Source organism: Hemibagrus wyckioides, linkage group LG10, assembly GCF_019097595.1.
Source record: "Hemibagrus wyckioides isolate EC202008001 linkage group LG10, SWU_Hwy_1.0, whole genome shotgun sequence".
NCBI classification, from domain to species: Eukaryota; Metazoa; Chordata; class Actinopteri; order Siluriformes; family Bagridae; genus Hemibagrus; species Hemibagrus wyckioides.
The window spans coordinates 2,609,893-2,629,952 of NC_080719.1; the positions used below are offsets into that span (position 1 = coordinate 2,609,893).

Consider the following 20,060-nt stretch of genomic DNA (forward strand, 5'->3'; position numbering starts at 1 on the left):
AAAGACAGTGTGATAGTCTCCAAATGGTTCTATCCACAGCAGTCCCCTAGGTCACAGGCTGTTTATACAGGTCTATCTCCAGCAAGTTAAAGGCCTTGCCTATAGGCCCAGCAGTAGCAGCTTGGTAGACTTGGGATTTGAACTCATAACCTTCCAATCAATAGTCCAACACCTTAACCACTAAGCAACCATATCCCCTACTTGACAAGGCATGTGGTTGGACACTGATCTTGACCAATATTGTGTACTCAAACTAGAGAAGAGGGCAGTTGCCACTGCAAAGAGCTGACACTACTAGGAAATACAGCAAGCTCATCACACCTGATGGGGCAAACAAGATATACTGCCTCACTAAACCCCATCACATATTGACAGGGATATCAGCCACATTATGCAGAACAAGGGGACAGAAAAGCATGTACTGCGATACCTGCCAGCTATCCTCCAACACTGGTCCAAGTACTTTCTTGGCATTTGCACTGAAGAATTCCAAGATCCACCAATACCAAGCTTGCCATCCATCTCTAGACTGGCAAAGAGGCTTGCCTGAATGAGATCCAAGCTGACATCTGGGAAATCCTTGTGACCAAGGCACTGAACTATGTGCCACACTGTTTAATCCTGTTACCACTAAAGACGTGCCCCCCCTCACCCAAATCTGGACAACGAGCATTATAGTGCCGATTGAAAGGGCAAGAGAGTTGTACAAATTCCCAGCAATGAAGACCTTTGATAAATTATCTGACCAATGCTTCCGCAGCATTGTCACCATACCTGAAAGATGCCCTGTTAACAAGCCGATCAGTTGAATCAGGTGTATTAAAGCAGATAAAATTGTAAAGTGTGAAAGATCAGGGCATTTCAGGGCCAAGTTTGAGAACTACTGTACATTCAAGACCACCCAAGCAAAGCTGCCTAACCTTGAAAAGTAGTCCTTTTAATCGAATTGTTTCATCAAGGGTTGTGACAAATCATCCATCCATACAACCTGACTTCCTGACCTGAAGCAAGATGGTCCAAATGGTGTTTCTAGATCTGGAGAAGGCATTCAGTCATGTACCACACAACTACTTCAGGAAAGCACTGGCGCTCCCCAGTATCCCTGAGTGTTACATGAGGTGGGTTCAGCTAGAGTCTGTGACTTACGCCACTAGACTAGACTTAAGTTTGAACTCTAGATTTAAGAACTCCAGATTAAATCAGACTCTGAAACTTCAGCCTTCTAAACTCAAACAGGGTCTATGGTTTGGGACTCTCTAATGTTTTCAAGCTTTAAGCTATAGCTCTAGTTATAGCTATAGTTCAAGCTATAGCTTTGAACTCTAGTCTGGTCCCTGGTCTTAATTCAGACCCCTGATCGAAGTCTCGTCGCTTGGTGGTGCTCTATGATACTGTGGATGGATCTGTGTGGACAGCCTGCGACCCAGGAGATAGCCATGGACAGAGCCACTTGGAGATTATCACAATATCACAGATCTGCCATTACATCTGTCAGCTTGTGATAGCAAGCAATTAGTGTCTATAATGAACTCAGAAACTAGAGTGACTTAAAACTTCCTCTTGGGTTCTTGATAGCTGTTGCAGAAAGGACATTAATTAGTTATAGTTATTATTTACTTATATATATATATATATATATATATATATATATATATATATATATATATATATATATATATATATATATATTATATACATTATTTACTGTCCAGTGTCACCCAAATGAGGATGGGTTCCCTTTTGAGCCTGGTTCCTCTCAAGGCTTCTTCCTCATATCGTCACAGGGAGTTTTTCCTTGCCACCGTTACCACAGGCTTGCTCATTATTGATTAAAATAGTTTAATAATTCAATTTAATCATTTTTTCTCCGTTCTCTGTTACTCTTCTTTTGTAAAGCTGCTTTGAGACAATGTCCATTGTAAAAGATGCTATATAAATAAATTGAATTGAATTGAAATGAATATAAGAATTCAGGGTCCCCAAGGTCCAGGGTCACAAGCCTGAGTTCAGTCCAGAGTCCTGCCAGGTTTAGTGGTTTGGGACTCTGTACTCAACTCTGACTCTCCAGCTCTGGACCCCTTGCAGGACAACTAGGGGTGGTTATTTGCATCACTTTGGTGTGGGATGATGGGGTCCAGCCATGTTTGTGGCTCAAAGGGAACTTGGTACTTTTCATGGTTTGGGAAGTGCCTTTAGGTAGTTGGGGTTTGTGGGAAGCAGCAGTGTTGAAAATCTGATGTGGGAAGCTACAGGGAAGCAGGGGAGGGAACACAGCAATAAGGTGAAGGTACAGCTGCTGCAGTCTGATGGTGTGCATGACTGATGGCTACTGAGAGGAAAGGAAGAATCAGAAGTGATTATAGTTTGGCTGATCTCACAGCATGAAGCTGTTTTATTATCTGCCAAAAGATCCATTTTCTGTGATGTGCTCCCAAACCAGAGAGACAAAGATCTTAAAGGTCATTAGGGGTGAGAAGGGTGGACAACTTATGGTAACCAGCATGTTTCTGATGTAATAGCAGAAAGTAGTGGCTAATATCTGAGGTATCTAGTGTCGGTTTTCACAGGATGAGTTTGACCTCACAGCAGTTCATACATGATGACTGTAGAGCAGTATGGAAAGGATCTAGGGGACAAGGGGTGATGTGGGGCTTAAGATTTCTGCAGAATCTCTTATGGATAAAAGCATGTTAAGGAGATCTTGTTAATCTGTTCTTCGAGACAAGAGTTAGGGAGGAAGGGCGTAAGAAAGCAAGCTCTCTCACCATGATGCACCTCATGCTAGACTATGACTCAATCAGCATGTGTATCCAAGCTGTAAGTCATTTACCAAGCACAGTGCTGGGTTGTTATATGAGTGAATTCGACAGTGAGGGAAAGCACCTCTGGGCATGTTAGCTGTCATCACAGCATTGTGTCCAGGAGTTAATGAGGCAACACCGTTGTGAACACTTCCTAAAACAAATTCTTACATGTGTGTGTTTTTCAGAATGGAAAACCTCCTATGTCACTTACTTATCTGGCTCAGATTTGAAAACATGCAGCTGTGTTTACATCAGCCGGAATAATTCATTTCCAACACAGTTTCCAAATGAGATGTTTACGAGAACCCCAAGTTCTTCAACCTGTTGAAAATCTCAGTAGGTCTCAATAAGGAAAACATTACCATAACAAAAACAACAACTGTGTGAATGCTGTCTGAGGAGCTCACATTAGTCCAAGTCGCTCTCAGGAAAATCACATCAAATGTCTGTGTTTGTGTCATGGGTTATTTTGCTTTGAAATCTTAGCAGGATGCTACTAAACCCCAAACCAAACAAATCTTAAAGAACCTTGCTTCTTCAGTCGTCTGGCATGTTGCATTAAATAAAAACCATCACATGAGTCCCCAGGTTTAACCAGATAGACAGTCTATGCAGATTTCTTTACAAAATCTGTTTACTTTGGATTAGATATAAGCATTTAGGTTTTTTAGGGTGGCGGCTGACACCAATTTTCAAATCGTTTGTATGAGCATTTACAGATGGAATCCAGTTGGTTGGGGAGAAATTTTGACCACTGTTCAGAAAGTTGTGAATTCACATCCCCAATCCACCAAATGTCCACCTCTGGGCCCTTATAAAAGACAGAAAAAATATACACTATATTGCCAAAAGTATTTGCTCACCCATCCAAATAATCAGAATCAGGTGTTCCAATCACTTCCATGGCCACAGGTGTATAAAATCAAGCACCTAGGCATGCAGACTGTTTTTACAAACATTTGTGAAAGAATGGGTCGCTCTCAGGAGCTCAGTGAATTCCAGCGTGGAACTGTGATAGGATGCCACCTGTGCAACAAATCCAGTCGTGAAATTTCCTCGCTCCTAAATATTCCACAGTCAACTGTCAGCTGTATTATAAGAACGTGGAAGTGTTTGGGAATGACAGCAACTCAGCCACGAAGTGGTAGGCCACGTAAACTGACGGAGCGGGGTCAGCGGATGCTGAGGCGCATAGTGCGAAGAGGTCGCCAACTTTCTGCAGAGTCAATCGCTACAGACCTCCAAACTTCATGTGGCCTTCAGATGAGCTCAAGAACAGTGCGCAGAGAGCTTCATGGAATGGGTTTCCATGGCCGAGCAGCTGCATCCAAGCCATACATCACCAAGTGCAATGCAAAGCGTCAGATGCAGTGGTGTAAAGCACGCCGCCACTGGACTCTAGAGCAGTAGAGACGCGTTCTCTGGAGTGACGAATCGCGCTTCTCCATCTGGCAATCTGATGGACGAGTCTGGGTTTGGCAGTTGCCAGGAGAACGGTACTTGACTGACTGCATTGTGCCAAGTGTAAAGTTTGGTGGAGGGGGGATTATGGTGTGGGGTTGTTTTTCAGGAGCTGGGCTTGGCCCCTTAGTTCCAGTGAAAGGAACTCTGAATGCTTCAGCATACCAAGACATTTTGGACAATTCCATGCTCCCAACTTTGTGGGAACAGTTTGGAGCTGGCCCCTTCTTCTTCCAACATGACTATGCACCAGTGCACAAAGCAAGGTCCATAAAGACATGGATGACAGAGTCTGGTGTGGATGAACTTGACTGGCCTGCACAGAGTCCTGACCTCAACCCGATAGAACACCTTTGGGATGAATTAGAGCGGAGACTGAGAGCCAGGCCTTCTTGTCCAACATCAGTGTGTGACCTCACAAATGCGCTTCTGGAAGAATGGTCAAAAATTCCCATAAACACACTCCTAAACCTTGTGGACAGCCTTCCCAGAAGAGTTGAAGCTGTTATAGCTGCAAAGGGTGGACCGACGTCATATTGAACCCTATGGATTAGGAATGGGATGTCACTTAAGTTCATATGCGAGTCAAGGCAGGTGAGCGAATACTTTTGGCAATATAGTGTAAGTGACTCTGGATAAGGGTCAAAACACCACATAGTCTCGGGAGGTTTTTCCTTGCCACTGTCACCTTTCCCTTGTTGCTTTGTTCATTAGGAAATTCAAACCTATATCTGGATTTCTTTAAAGCTGCTTTCTTGAGCAAAGTTATCCTTGTTGTCCTTCAGCTGCTCCCTGTTCAAGGTCACCACAGCGAATCATCTGATCTGCTTATTCTCCGATAATTTGATTTTGGCACAGGTTTTTTCACTGGATGCCCTTCCTGACCCGACCCTCCTGGACCACCAGGGGAAAAGCTTATTAGAAGTTCTATATATAAATCAAATTCAATTAAATATACAAAGTTTGACAGGGGCTATTTATTAAAGTTCTATTATTATTATTATTATTGTTCTGAAATGACTCATTCCTGTTACAAGACTGTTTGATTTTGATGAACATTGTTTCAATCCAACCCTCAAACCTAGTACAAGTACAGTCTGTTTCTTCTTTTTGAGTGCATCTGACATCTAAATCCTCGACACTCAGTGAGGATAAAGAGAAATGAATCACAATCAGGAAGATGACTCATTCAGTATTATACACTGGAAAAATTCCTCTTTCTGTCACAGCTTCTGCTTCTGTTTGTACCTCAGAACAGTTCTGCAGAATAAACCAGACAAATCTTTTTTTGTTGTTGGCTTGACAATAAGTTACGGTGTAACTGTGCCATGCTCCGTAAGGGATCTCTTTTAGGACGAACCTGAACTGTGCCGATGGACAGAGCCAAACGAGTGATGAAGAGGTTTAGTGAGTTATGGATGGATTTGCTTCTTGTGTGTGTTTTGGCTGAACATGTGTTGGGAAGGTGGAACCGCAGCGCTGATACAAAAAAACAGACCTCAGGCTGCTCTGATAAAGTAAAAGATGATGAATTGAAACATCAAGACATAGAAATTCTGAGTTATTTACTGAGCAGGATTTACTGTGGATGATCCCTGTGGATGAAGGAATGAAGAGAGGAGTTGTTGGGGGGCCATGGAAAGGTTGAAGGAAAGAGTGTGAGGGTTAATAGAAGTTCACATCCTCCTCCTCCTTCTCCTCCTCCTCCTCCCCTTTTGAATCATTGGAACGAGCCAGAGCACCACAGGGGAACCTTCAGGACCATTCAGGCCTCTTTTAAAGTAGCCCTAAACTCAAAACATGATGTTTAAATTATTAACTTGCCTTGGATGAAGACTGCCTGAATATATCAAATATAAAATGTTTAAATGTTAGAAACATAGAAAAAATTATAAAGTTTAAAATTCCTTTAGTATTTATCCCTGAAACGTATCCCTAACGAGAAGCCTGAGGTGATGGTGGTGAGGAAAAACTAGCTGAGATGATATGAGGAAGAAACCCTGAGAGGAACCAGGCTCAGAAAGGAACCTCATCCTCATTTGGGTGACACTGGACAGTAAATAATGTAAATGTAAATAATGTCCTTTCTTCAACAGTTTATAGTCATGAGGAATTGTGCAACCAAGAGCTCCTGAGGAACTAATCGGTCAGTGTAGTTTCTGAGATCATTATAAGCTTAGCACTAATTCCTTCCTGCTGAAAGCTGACCGATGCAATAGCAGTTCAGAGATGGCGTGATAGTCTCCAAGTGGTTCTATCCACAGCAGTCCTCTGGGTCACAGGCTGTCCACTCAGATCTAGCTCCAGCAGCAGTGACCACCACCAAGCCACGAGACTCCAACCAGGGGTAGAGCATCAGGATGGATCAGTCAGGTCCGGAAAGAAAAAGTGGTCACATTGGGAACTCCGAACACTGGGAGCTCGGGAGTGGGACTTATAGCTTGACAGAGAAAGACAGAGAGTGGAAAGAAAGAGAGAGAAATATATTAGGTATGCTTGTGATCATGTGATGTTTAAAGATTATGTGCAAAGTCTTAGCTTCTCTTCTTCCCTGCATTTATTTATTTCATAAATGTAAAGGGCGAATAAGATGGGTCAAATTGTAAAAGACTGCTTTACCTTTTATCAGTAAATGAAGAGTCACAACCCAGCAGTCCATGTCTGCCTCTTCCACTGGAAAAAAAAAAAAACAGAACGCAGAGCACACCAGTCACACAGGGTTTAATATTAACTTTGGGTTTGTGATGTTTAACTTTGAACCGATTACATAAAAGATTGAAGATGCTGAATTGGTGAACTACAAACCTGTTAGGGAAGGAAAAATTAGGGTCACAGCGCTAGCTGGAGGCAAAACAAAGGGGAAACTAGAGGCGTCCAATACAAACCGGTACAGAGTCGGCTACACGAGGAACACAAATGCCATCCTGTTGTGTTGTTGTGTGACAGAATGGATGGAGTACAGGCTAGTAAATGCAATAAAACGAGCGGACTGGACAGAAACTATCATCAATAATGCTCATGCTTGCACGCTTCATATCAGATAAGGTTAAAGAAACTAGGTATGTTTTATGGTTTGGTTATGTGTAGAAATATTTCTTATGCATGCCACCTTATCGGAAATTGGGGAACAAGCTAAATGATTTCTCATTTAACGCTAACTTATTAGCGAGTAAGTTAGCTACCGAGTAGCTAACGACCAGAGACTAGACAAAGGAAACTGTTTGTATCATCTCCCTTTCTACAGTTGCCGGAAGCGCTCTGGTTTTCTATCAGATAGGTGTAGATGTGTCAGGAACAGCTGGACAGTTCCCTGTCAGGCCCGGAGAGGGCCCTGGCAGGTGAACCTTGGAAGCCTGCTTTATTGTGTGTATTTTGTGCCACACCTTTCCTATTGTTATGCCCTGTAAATAGGGATCCTTTTGTACCTGTCTTTGCTGGTCATTGTTCTATGTTCGTTGTCTAGGTTAGGTTTCTGTTATATCTTAGTTATTAGGTTCGTCTTCCCCAAGTCTTGTGGGTCTGTCTCCATGGCGTGCAGGCACACGCACCACCACGGAGGTCCGGGTTCGTGCCCCGCACGGGATGGGGGCATCCGGACGTGACAAGATGTCAGGTCACTCAACTGGAGGTCATCTTGTCACATCGTCCATCCATCGAGTGAGTGTGTACAGGACGGCCAGTCTGGTTCCGTCCAAGTAAATTTTTTCAAATAACATTTGCGGTCATGGACAGTGGGTGACCTAACATAGTCAGAAAATTTAGCTTGTTTAAAAACAAACAAACAAAACTTGATAATTACAGCTTGTAAAGCTGCCGGGGAAATCTTTCTGCCTCCACCTAAGCTCCGCCCACAAAAAAAAGAAATTTCAGAGCTAACACATGAGCTAACACAGTGTCAGAGCTAACACATACTTCTGGGAAGCTAAAATGCTGCTCATGCTATGTCAGAGCTCATGAAGCGAATCAGGACTGGACACGTGACTCACTCACACGAGCGAGTTTACTAGCAGTTAGCAGCGCTGTTGATGTCAGGAGAATACAAGGGGGTTTTCCTACTACACACACACACACACACACACACACACACACACACACAGAGTAATGAAATTTAAACAGAGGTTTTAAACTGTATAGTGTCGCTGCATGAGTCAGTAATAGCGCAGTAATTCATGTATAGTGAATGATAATTTCCCTCTGTGTTGAGCAGTTAAACACGACTTTTTTCCCCCTCATCTTTAGTGACGCACTTCCTTTTTGGGAACAGAGCGCAGATGACATGGACAGAGAGACCTTTAATGGCAGACGTACGCTTTGATTCCGGGACTGGACTTCCTTTTTTTAGGGGCTTGGAATTTTGCTTGAATTGGAAGCATCATGCTGAGAGAAAAAAAGGCATTCAACTGTGTTGGCTTTGAGAGCCAGCCAGGGATGTTGATGATGATGATGATGACAACAATGATGATGATGACGATGATGATGAGAATCGCTTCTACCTTAAAAACCTTTTGCTTTTTTTTGCTTTATTTTGATTTTGATGATGATGAAGGTTTAGAGCTCGTTGTGAAGTACTGTAGCATCACATATGTGAATATATTCATCTCATTCATTACCAGTAAGTGGTTGTCAGGGGAATTTGGAGTATACGCAGGAAATTCTGGGCATCAGGCAGGATGGAATGATGGACACTGATTAACAAAATAATTGCGACTGCTGCAATGTTTTTGGACAGAAATCCTCAATAGGATGATATCTAATATACTGCATTACCTTACAATAAAATTTCCTGAGATTTTGCAAATGGTTTTAATAAAAATATAAGATGTAAGCAGCAGTGAATGTGATCATTTGCTTTATATCACAGTTAGAGGATATGAAATCTTCCTGGTATAATCTAACACAGAGAACACGTTATCTTGTTATTCACAAACTCATCATCGTCATCATCATTCACCAGAACGATAACCGTATTTCCAAATCTAGCAACTGGACCTGTTCTTTACTTTACAGCTCCTTTAAGCTTCCTTAGTGACTACGTATATATATTTACAAACTAATCATATACAGTGGAACCTCGGCATACCAATGCCCTCCCTTAAGAATTTTCATCTCAAAAAATTTTGCAAGAAATTTGCATCAGCAAACGAAGCATTTTTGGCATATGAATGAACCGAACTGAACTGAACACAGGCTAAGTTGCGTGTACGTCCGGGAGCTGTTCAAAACTTGTTAGCGTCAGTGCAAAGCCAAACGAAGCCAACCAAAGCGAGTTTACGAATTTTACGATTTTTTTTCAGTCAGTGAAAGCTGTTTGGAAAGAGTCAACCCAAGATACCAACATTGCCTTCAGCATGCGTTCAAAAGCTGGGTGATTTTTTGGGTGTTTTTTGTTGACAGATTGCTGGCGTGGGTGGACTGTTCTATTTTTAGCCCAAGCTTGGTGGCACGACTTCCTGTGAGGAGCCTTGACCCTTGGAAATTTTTAATATTGGTCATATTTTTTGGGCGGCTGGAACGGATTATCTGCATTTACATTATTTCTTATGGTAATATTCGTTTCGCAATACAAATTTTCACCTTAAGAATGAATTAAATTCATATGCCGAGGTTCCACTGGAGTTCCATCACAGCAAATCAAACCAAAGATTATATGAGAGCTGACATCCAAGACAGGAAGTGAACCAAAAGCACTTGTTGCCATGGTAGCCAGAGGACAAGATCATGACATCAAAGTCGTATTTGTTTTTCCAGCACTCTCCGAGACGATGCCCAGTTTCTGGGTAAAAATCTGAGGTTTTTTTTTTCTTCAGAAAGTCTCCACTGTATCCGCTGCACTCTGAATAATTGCTCCAAACCCAGTTTTACAGTCTGCACAAGTAAATTAACTAATATTTTCCAGGTGACTTCAGACAGTTCGGTGCAAAATCTTCTGGAAACGCCTCCCATGGCGTACAGTCCAATATGTGGAGGATTACCCTACTTTGATTTACTTCTTGGCCGTAGCACTCGGAGCTCGGTCCCACTTAGTCTAGGATCAGCTCATAATGCTGTTTCCAATGAGGTTCCACGTTCTCGAGCGAGGATGATGTTTATTATAACCAAATCGACACGTCCATTAGCATATCACAAAAAAAAAATTCTTCTGGTACAGATGTGCCTCTGTTTTCACTTTGTAGAGATGAAAAAGCAGTTTAACAGATGATTCGTTCATCACGAGTGTTTACAAGCAGGTAGTAAAGACCTGATAAATGGATTTGATGGTATGAAAGATGGGAAAGAAACTCACTCACAAAGTCTAAACAGAACTGTTCTATTAAAACTAAAACTAAAAACTACATTTGTAAAATATACACAACATTTCTTGCTTATGAAGCAACTAACACAACTGAATGGCAACAACAGTTACCTAGAATTTTTTTTTCTTAATTTGTTTGGGTTTTAGTATTTATTTTATTGTGGCTTTACACGTCACCAGTTTTTTTTATTTTTTAATTAATTAATTAATTAATTAATTTTTTACTTATTTATTTATTTATTTATTTATTTATTTATTTATTTATTTATACAACAAGCCATGTCATGTAATAATAAATCAAATAAAAAAATAAAAAAATAAAATCCATCCATCCATCCATTTTCTATACCCGCTTTATTTCTAATTAGGGTCATGGGGGTCTGCTGGAGCCTATCCCAGCACACACTGGGCGAAAGGCAGGGGTACACCCTGGACAGATCGCCAGTCCATCACAGGGAAAATAAAATACAATAAAATAAAAATAAAAAATCTCTTCTTTTAAACCACAATATCAGAGTATCACACTATAGCAGCTCTAAGCCATCGTTCCCACACCAGCCTCTCTTTTATTTCCTTCTTTTTCAAAGGCAAAAAAGCAGCTTACACTGGAGACTCCTTCCTTAAACACTAAATAAATGTCTCTGTTCAGAACACTTCACTTTATCAACAATGAAATTTTTTACTTTAAGAAATAGCAACACACATAAATTCCTTCATTAACAGGATTAGTTAACAGGAGTACTTGGGAAACAGAAAAGACGTTCATTATAAATTTGTCGCAGGAAGAATAAAGACATATTTCTCTGTCCAGTTGTATTTAAACCCTTTTGTTTTCATCACCGTCACCGTGACGTCATCAGTTCGCTAATCAGACTAGAGAGGTTGAATAAAATGACAAATCTGTTTTCTGAATCTAGTTATCTAGATTATCTGAAAATCTCTAGGCTTGTAGCTAGTCTGAGTTAATGAACAGATGAATAATTGACGTAACTGCATCTGATTGGATAAAAAACACTAAAGAAGATCTGCTACATAATACACAATCACTCATGTTTCGAAAATGTGCTGCTGACCTGTCGCCATTTTTTTTCATCACAGCTATTTTTTTGTAGCAGGGACCAATTAAAAAGAAGAAGAAGAGGAAGAGGAAGAAGAAGAAGAAGAAGCCTTTATTATCGCCACACGTACATTACAGTGGGATTCTTTTTGATTGTAAGATTGGCGTTCAAGCCCCACCACTGCCAAGCTGCCACTGCTGGTCCCTTAAGCCAGGCCCTTAGCACTTGCTCACATGGTTAAGGGCCTTGCGCAAGGGCTGCAGGGGTGCTCTTGTGGTGCTAGGGTGCTTGGGGTCATGACTGACCCTGTGCTTTAACCCTAACCCTTCAGGATGGGATCTATGAAGAAAGAATTTCACTGTGCTGTGATGTATATGTGACAAATAAAGGCTACTTACTTGAGCCGCCGCCACCGCAATTATGTAAACTGTAAAATAAATTCCTCAGTCTGATTTACGCTATGAACATTATTCAAATTAGAGCTTTCCATTCCTGAAGATACTCCACCAGTAGAACACATTTATATCCAAGTTAACTTCGGTGCTTGGACCCCTAAATATCGCACCTTTGATAATGATAATGATCATATTCATTAGGATTCTTCTACTCTGTACAACAAAAAAAAACCCACAGACCCCTGGCTACTCTCCACCAGACCTGGACACTAAAAAGAAAGAGGTCTGATCATTCGAAAAGCATCTCTGTGTGTCTGTGTCCAGACTGCGGTCCAGCTTTTGAAATCCCCTGTCTTATAGAATCAAACGAAAATGAAACACGACCAACCAGCGGTGACATGACTCTGTTGTGTAGCCAGCACTAATCCTGTAACCCACAGCAGATTAAATGTGAAAAAAAATTAGGATGAAATCAGAATAATGAACAGAAATCAGGATTTCGGTGCAGGCCAAAGCATCTGCGTCGATGAAAATGTCGGTTCATGACAACTCATTAATCACATTCAAGCTTGAGAGACTGCTAAATCGAAAATTCTGGTATTTTCCACATCTGTAATGTTGTTCTGCTTCTTTGCAATGAGAAAGTGCTTTATCTCAAACAATGCTTTTTTTTAATTGTTTACACATTAACTCAGCAAATAAACAACTCTAGCTTGAGAAACCAGTTCATCGTTCCTGCCATGAGGTGTCGTGAACCCAGTGACTCATGGGAAATGTCCCAGTTTATCACAGGAAAAGGTTCTCACTACTTTTATGGCTGATTAAGATCATCACAAAACAAAATGCCCACCAGTCATTTCCCATATTACTCAGCTTTTGTACCGTTGCCCATAGTGTGTCGTCACTCGAAGCTTTCCGCTACACACACGTCAGTCATTGTGTAACATTTTCGTCAGGCCTGTGATGGATGGCTTATGTGCTGCCATGAAAAAGTCCTGCTTGTGTGGTGCAGCGTGTCCTCGTTGTTCTGCTCTGGGAAAGCTTTCGTTCCCAGACCACTGGGTTCAGAGAGAGAAAAACACCCCCCCCCATAGCTGGGGATAGAGTTTGTACACTTTAGTACCACTAAACCAGAAATACTGGCACCTTTCCAGAAGTATGGATATTAAAATTTTCCATATCAACCGTTGCTTCTCATAAGAACAACCTTTTTTTAAAAAAATACTATTTTCTCTCAATGCCATGTGAGGAGAAATGATTTAAAATAAAGTCAGGAAAAGTCAAATTCACAGAGAGTCGTAATGCTGTGTTATGAGCTACCCAAATCCCCACTGAACACCTTCGGGATGTGGCTGAGCCCCAGGGCCTCCTCATCATCCTCATCATCCTCAACCTCAGTGCCTGACCTCGCTTGTGGTGGAATGAACACAAATCCCCACAGTTACGCTTCAGCATCTAGTGGAAAGCCTTCCCAGAAAAGGAAAAACAGATTGGTGGTGAATAAAGTGATAAAAATACACAAAAGGTCATATTCGGTTTAGCTGACTAGAGAGGGAAAATTCTTGATACTCAGGTATTTAACCCTTTCTTACCAGTACACTGTCAGTACACTGACACCAGTAAGACTGACAATGGAAATGGTACATTTTCAATCAGTGTAAAGAAACAACTCTGTTGTCTCTGTTTGAAATCTGAGCTGCTTTTTAGGTGAACAAGCACTCGGAGCATCTCAGAGAGCAGAAATGGTTTTGATATCAACATTTACTTTGAAGATACAAACATTTGTGGAGGAAAAAAATATCCATTTTTGTTTTTTGGGATCTTTTCTATGAATATAATCACTCCTAGGAGGTAAAAAAAGTCCTGAGTGTCTACTTTCATATGAGCTTCATATTAACCTCCACTGTGGAGTGGGACATGACAAAGACGTTCAATCATCAACATGGACACAACCAAACTGGAGGAAACTCTATTTTTGACTTTTGCTGTCTTCCTGGGAATCCTTTTCAAATTCCTGCATTTCAGGCCTCCATATTTTCTTCTTCTTTTTAAATCGCATTGCCTGAGATGAGGTTTTTCAATAGCACCATTAATAAACCACCATTTAAAGACAAGCACTTGCTTTTAAACTCCTGAAAAATAAGGGCATAGAAAATATGGACCGAAGACGGAGACGTCTTTTTCTTGGCAAGGATTTCTTGGCAAGGATTTCTGACTGCCAGGAAGTTAACGAGAACAACAACATGACCAGATTTTTCTGGTGTCATGGCGGCAGCATGTTGTGAAGGTCAGCCCTAGGTCATGTATCCATTTTTTAAATTCTACTAAAGGTCTCCGCTAAGTTTCTGATACCGTGAGCTAAAATATACGTCAAATTCTTGAGAAGAATCATTTCAGAACAAAAACAACAACAACTAAAGTGTGAGGGTTAAATTAAATGAGAGCCCTTGGATAAATGTGGAAATATGAAGATGCTCAAAAGCTTGCGCATGCAAGATGGACCAAGATCCTTAACACGGTAGAGACTAAAAAATATTGCACCATAAACACGTTATTGAGTTAATATTTAGTTTTCACGAAGGCCAGGAGTAAATCCTGACTGTAGATTCTTGACTTCGAGAGATAATTTAGAGATGGATCTTTAAATAAAGCAGCAGGCTGCATGCCTCCAAAGCACTGTTTCCAATCAGCTTACAGATTGGAAATGTCAAGTGTAGGGATTGTACTATTTTATTTATTTATTTATTTTTGTAGATATGATGCATGGAACTGTCTCCTGCGATGTCAGTTTCACTTGAGTCCATGTTGTGGAATGCTTTTCTCCTGATCAAAGAAATCAGCCTGTTGGTCCAAAGTCCTTTTATATAAACGCTTTTTAATGAAGCCAATTTTTAAAAAGCCAAAGAACTATTTGAGGAGGTATTAAGGAAGCGTTTATGGTAAGTGTGGAAGAGGATTTTTATCACAATTTTGAAACAAAAAAAGGAAAGTGGATAAACGGGAAGAAATCTGTCTCCAACTGTCTCCACTTAAAACCCATAAATTACTCTTCTAGCCCGCGGTTTCTCTCGATGTCTGGACCTGCTGTGGTGTTTACTGTGGCAACCGTTGACTCTTCGAGGTTAGTCTTGTAGTGGCAAACCCTTATTGAACTTTTTTTGTTTTAGAGAAACAGTCACGACACGATTCCTGAGCGTCGCTATGGACCCGTGACGTACTTTGGCAGAGGAGAAACCAGGCTCCTCACTCGCTGCCAAGAACCTGTTCCTGAAACTGATGTCTTAGGCAAAAAGAGTAAAAAGATGCTGAACAAAACGTGCACTCTTACACACAGTGTACATGGATCTTTATTATTTCAACCCTAAAAAATTATAAGCATGAATTTATTAGTTTTTGAGCGTGGAAGGAACACTGGGGATCCCAGTAAATGTCCCATGCCGGTACTGGAAGCTCTCATTCCTGCTTTGCTCAGAGTCGTCTTGGCCGAACTGACAGGACGGTAAAAATCTGTGTATATTTTAAAGACCAGAAATGTGAAGTGAACCCAAACTTACACTCACTGTATTTCCATTCTTGGAATTCAGAAGTAATCCCTCAGTTTCCTTATTTTCCCTTCGACGGTCTTGTGCAGGTCATCCTTCGTCTGGAAAGAAGCTGAAATCAGGAAGGATTTTAATTCAACTTCATAGTCCAGTCCAGGATCTGATCTTTACGTTCTACCAAGATCAGTACTACCTGGATCAGTTCTGATCAAAGTTATGATCAGATTTCAGAATACTTACTAAATATATATATTTTTAAATTTAGGTATGTAGATTTGGATAAGTTGCTTTAGAATTTATTTTAAAGTTTTAGAATGAAAAATAGATAGTTAAAGTTATAAAGCTTTTTCTGAAAAAAAAAAAGTTATAATATGTCTTTAAATGACAGATGAAGACTTTTGTACGTCACTCTGGATATAGACATCTACCAGATTTTTATATAAGTCACTTGAGGTTAGTATTTTTACTTTTTTAAGTCACTCGGGATACGTATTTTTCCTTTTATGAGTCTCTTGAAGTAAGTAGTTTTTCTTTTATACATTACTTGAAGTAAGTAGTTTTTCTTTTATACATTACTTGAGGTAAGTAGTTTTTCTTTTATACATTACTTGAGGTAAGTAGTTTTTCTTTTATACATTACTTGAGGTAAGTAGTTTTTCTTTTATACATTACTTGAGGTAAGTAGTTTTTCTTTTATACATTACTTGAAGTAAGTAGTTTTTCTTTTATACATTACTTGAGGTAAGTAGTTTTTCTTTTATACATTACTTGAGGTATGTAGTTTTTCTTTTATACATTACTTGAGGTAAGTAGTTTTTCTTTTATACATTACTTGAGGTAAGTAGTTTTTCTTTTATACATTACTTGAGGTAAGTAGTTTTTCTTTTATACATTACTTGAGGTAAGTAGTTTTTCTTTTATACATTACTTGAGGTAAGTAGTTTTTCTTTTATATATTACTTGAGGTAAGTAGTTTTTCTTTTATACATTACTTGAGGTATGTAGTTTTTCTTTTATACATTACTTGAAGTAAGTAGTTTTTCTTTTATACATTACTTGAGGTAAGTAGTTTTTCTTTTATACATTACTTGAGGTAAGTAGTTTTTCTTTTATATATTACTTGAGGTAAGTAGTTTTTCTTTTATACATTACTTGAGGTATGTAGTTTTTCTTTTATACATTACTTGAAGTAAGTAGTTTTTCTTTTATACATTACTTGAGGTAAGTAGTTTTTCTTTTATACATTACTTGAGGTAAGTAGTTTTTCTTTTATAAGTCACTTAAGGTAAGTAGTTTTACTTTTTACTTTTATAAGTCACTTGGGATAAGTATTCCTTCTTTTATGAGTCACCCAGGGTAAGTAGTTTCACTTTCATAAGCCACTCAGGATAAGTAGCTTTTCATTTATGAGCCACTTGGGATAAGTAGGTTTTTTTATGAATCACTCGGGATAAGTAGTTTTTTTTCAGGAGTCACTCAGCATAAGTAGCTTTTCATTGAGGAGTCAGTCATAAATAAAAAGCTACCGTCACATCTCTCTTTGTCACATCTCTCAACTGTAGCAGCAGAAGAAATTCTACAATCATCCAGTCTTACAATCTTACCAAATGCCCACTGGATCCAATCCCCTCCTCTGAGCTCCAGACCATCTTGCAAGACCTACTGCCCTTCATCACCACAATTTTCAATGGATCTATAGTATCTGGTCATGTACCAGCTACCTTCAAGAGAGGGTTATTCCCATCCTGAAGAAACCTGATCTGGATCCCTCAGACATCAGCAACTACAGACCGGTATCACTTCTCTCCTTTCTTTCTAAAATTCTTGAACACATAGTTTATAATAACTGTCTTGTCCACTCTCAGGAGTCTTGAATTCATGGAATTCATCAAGGGAATGGTTTGCTTCCTACACCGATGGTTGCTCACATCAGGTAGCATGGAAGGGATCAACTTCTGCTCCATGCAGAATCTTCACTGGTGTCCCACAAAGCTCAGTACTTGGTCCTCTCCTTTTCTCCCTCTGTACTCCATCTCTTGGCAAGGTTATATCCTCACATGAGTTCACTTACCACTGCCATGCTGATGACACTCAACTTATCTTCACCTTCCCTCTCTCAGATACCATGGCTTCTGCTCGGATCTCTGCATATCTGGTGGACATATCATCATGGATGATGACTCATCATCTGAAATGCAATCCCAGCAAAACTGAACTGCTGGTCATCCCAGATGATTCATCCCCAGGTCAGGATCTTGTAACATACTCAGACAACTCTGTGATCTCCCGTTCAGCCACTTGCGGTAACCATGGACAATCAACTGTCCTTTTACTCCCATGTTGCTAATGTGACACACTCATGTCGGTTTCTTCTGTACAACATTAAAAGGATTCGACCATTCCTATCCACACAGGCTACTCAAGTGCTTGTTCAGTCTCTGGTTATTTTGAGACTGGACTACTGCAACTCTTTACTGGCAGGTCTTCCTCTGAATGCAATTCGCCCACTGCAAATGATCCAAAACGCAGCTGCACGGCTTGTTTTCAACGTGCCTAAGTTTGCCCACACCACCCCACTGCTGCTCCTCCACTGGCTTCCGGTAGCTGCACGCATCAGATTCAAAGCACTGATGCCTGCCTACAAAACCAAGAATGGACCAGCACCATCTGACCCCAAAGATCTTATTACTCCTCGCACTGCACCTCACTCTCTCTGATCCACTAGCACTGTCCGACTGGTCCCACCATCTCTCAGGGCAAAAGGTAGGTATTCATCTAGACTCTTCTCTGCTCTGGCACCGAGGTGGTGGAATAAACGTCCCCTAGATGTCCGTACAGCAGAGTCTCTGACTGTCTTCAAACGACGTCTTAAGACCTACCTTTTCCTGAAGCACTTAAACTAGCTCTTATCTTTCCCTGTTTATGTATTATTATATATTTAATAAAAAAAAAAAAAAAAAAAAAAAACCCATCCAATTTTAGGCTAATGGTATCCTAAGTCTGTAACTTATTGAACCACTGTTAATGTATTCAATGATAGAGACTTAAAGCACTTTTGTATGTCGCTCTGGATAAGAGCGTCTACCAAATGCCAGAAATGTAAATGAAATGTAAATTTAAGCAGTTTTAATTTTATAAGTCACCCGGGATAAGTAGTTTTATAAGTGACTTGGGATAAGCAGTTTTTCTTTTATGAGTCACATTACAGAAAGGTTTTCCTTTATAGGCAATTTAGAATACGTTTTTTTCCTGCTTGGGATTCCATTTGATCAGTTGTTCCTTATGATAATTTTTTTCTCTTAAAAAAAAAAAGCTTGGCATAAGCTAGTATATTTAGATTAATATGTTATTTTGTTTTCTTTACATTGTGTGTCTTTATGTTTTTGCATTGTTATTTTGACATTAGCTTTTAGGAAAACTTTATATTTCTCTATCTATCTATCTATCTATCTATCTATCTATCTATCTATCTATCTATCTATCTATCTATCTATCTATCTATCTATCTATCTATCTATCTATCTATCTAGCTAGCTAGCTAGCTAGCTAGCTAGCTATCTACCATCAGCATGATTCTAGGCTGTAGGGGAGAGTTTAATATTTAAAAGAAAGTTTCCATTTGCTTGGGAGCTCCATCAAATATGGACAAATATTTGAACCTGTTTAAAGGTTACACAGGTGGAGTGATCAGAAATTCAGTTATGGGAGTTTATAGAGTTCCACAAATCATCTGCTGGAACCTGCTGCTGATGATTTGCCTGACCTTTTCCTTTTTTGCTTTTAAGACTTGGATTTCTTTCTGCTCAAACTCAACATAACTTATTAACTTTACAAAACTTAAAGAGCTCCCTGTGTCTGAGCTGCGGGTCTTTTCACCGCAAGTGACGGCTGTGTTTATGTCTGAAAGGGGGAGCAAGCGGCTCGGACTCTGTTTTTAGCCTCGGCTGAGGTGAAACATCAGGCAGAATAACTTCATATTTACACTTTATTTGCTTTAATTCTATCGTATAGAAACACCACGGGGATGTCGGGTGTGACTGCGTAAATATGTAGTGCCAGTGTAAAGGGGCTTTCTAAAGTTCACTGCCCCTCGCTTGACCTTTAGCTCCATGTGTAAATAACAGGAGCTTTAAAAAAAATCCCTTTAATGTTTGCTTTATTTGAGAAGCATGGAAATGTCAGCAATAAGAAATTAAGACTGCGTTGAAATGTTAAAACTGTTTTTCTTGAAATCTTTAGAACTACAAGGTTGAGCCAGATATTAGACAAGTATATATATATTTTCTGTGTGCTTAAGTTGTTTCATTTTGGATCTAAGATCTAAAACAGATTTTTCTTGTTTTAACATAATGATAAAATATAAAAATTGCAAAAAATAGCAAGATTGAAGCTTGTTATGCGATGATAATAAAAATGGTAATAGTAATAATAATAAATAAAAATATTTAATTTATTTATTATTATTATTATTATTATTAATAATAATAATAACAATAATAATAATAATA

The 20,060-nt window shown here is 39.7% G+C and overlaps 1 pseudogene; it reads left to right on the forward strand.

The window, feature by feature from the left end:
• The first annotated feature begins 7,548 nt into the window (after positions 1-7,548).
• Positions 7,549-18,443, forward strand: LOC131360647 (uncharacterized; annotated as a pseudogene).
• The last annotated feature ends 1,617 nt before the right edge of the window (positions 18,444-20,060 follow it).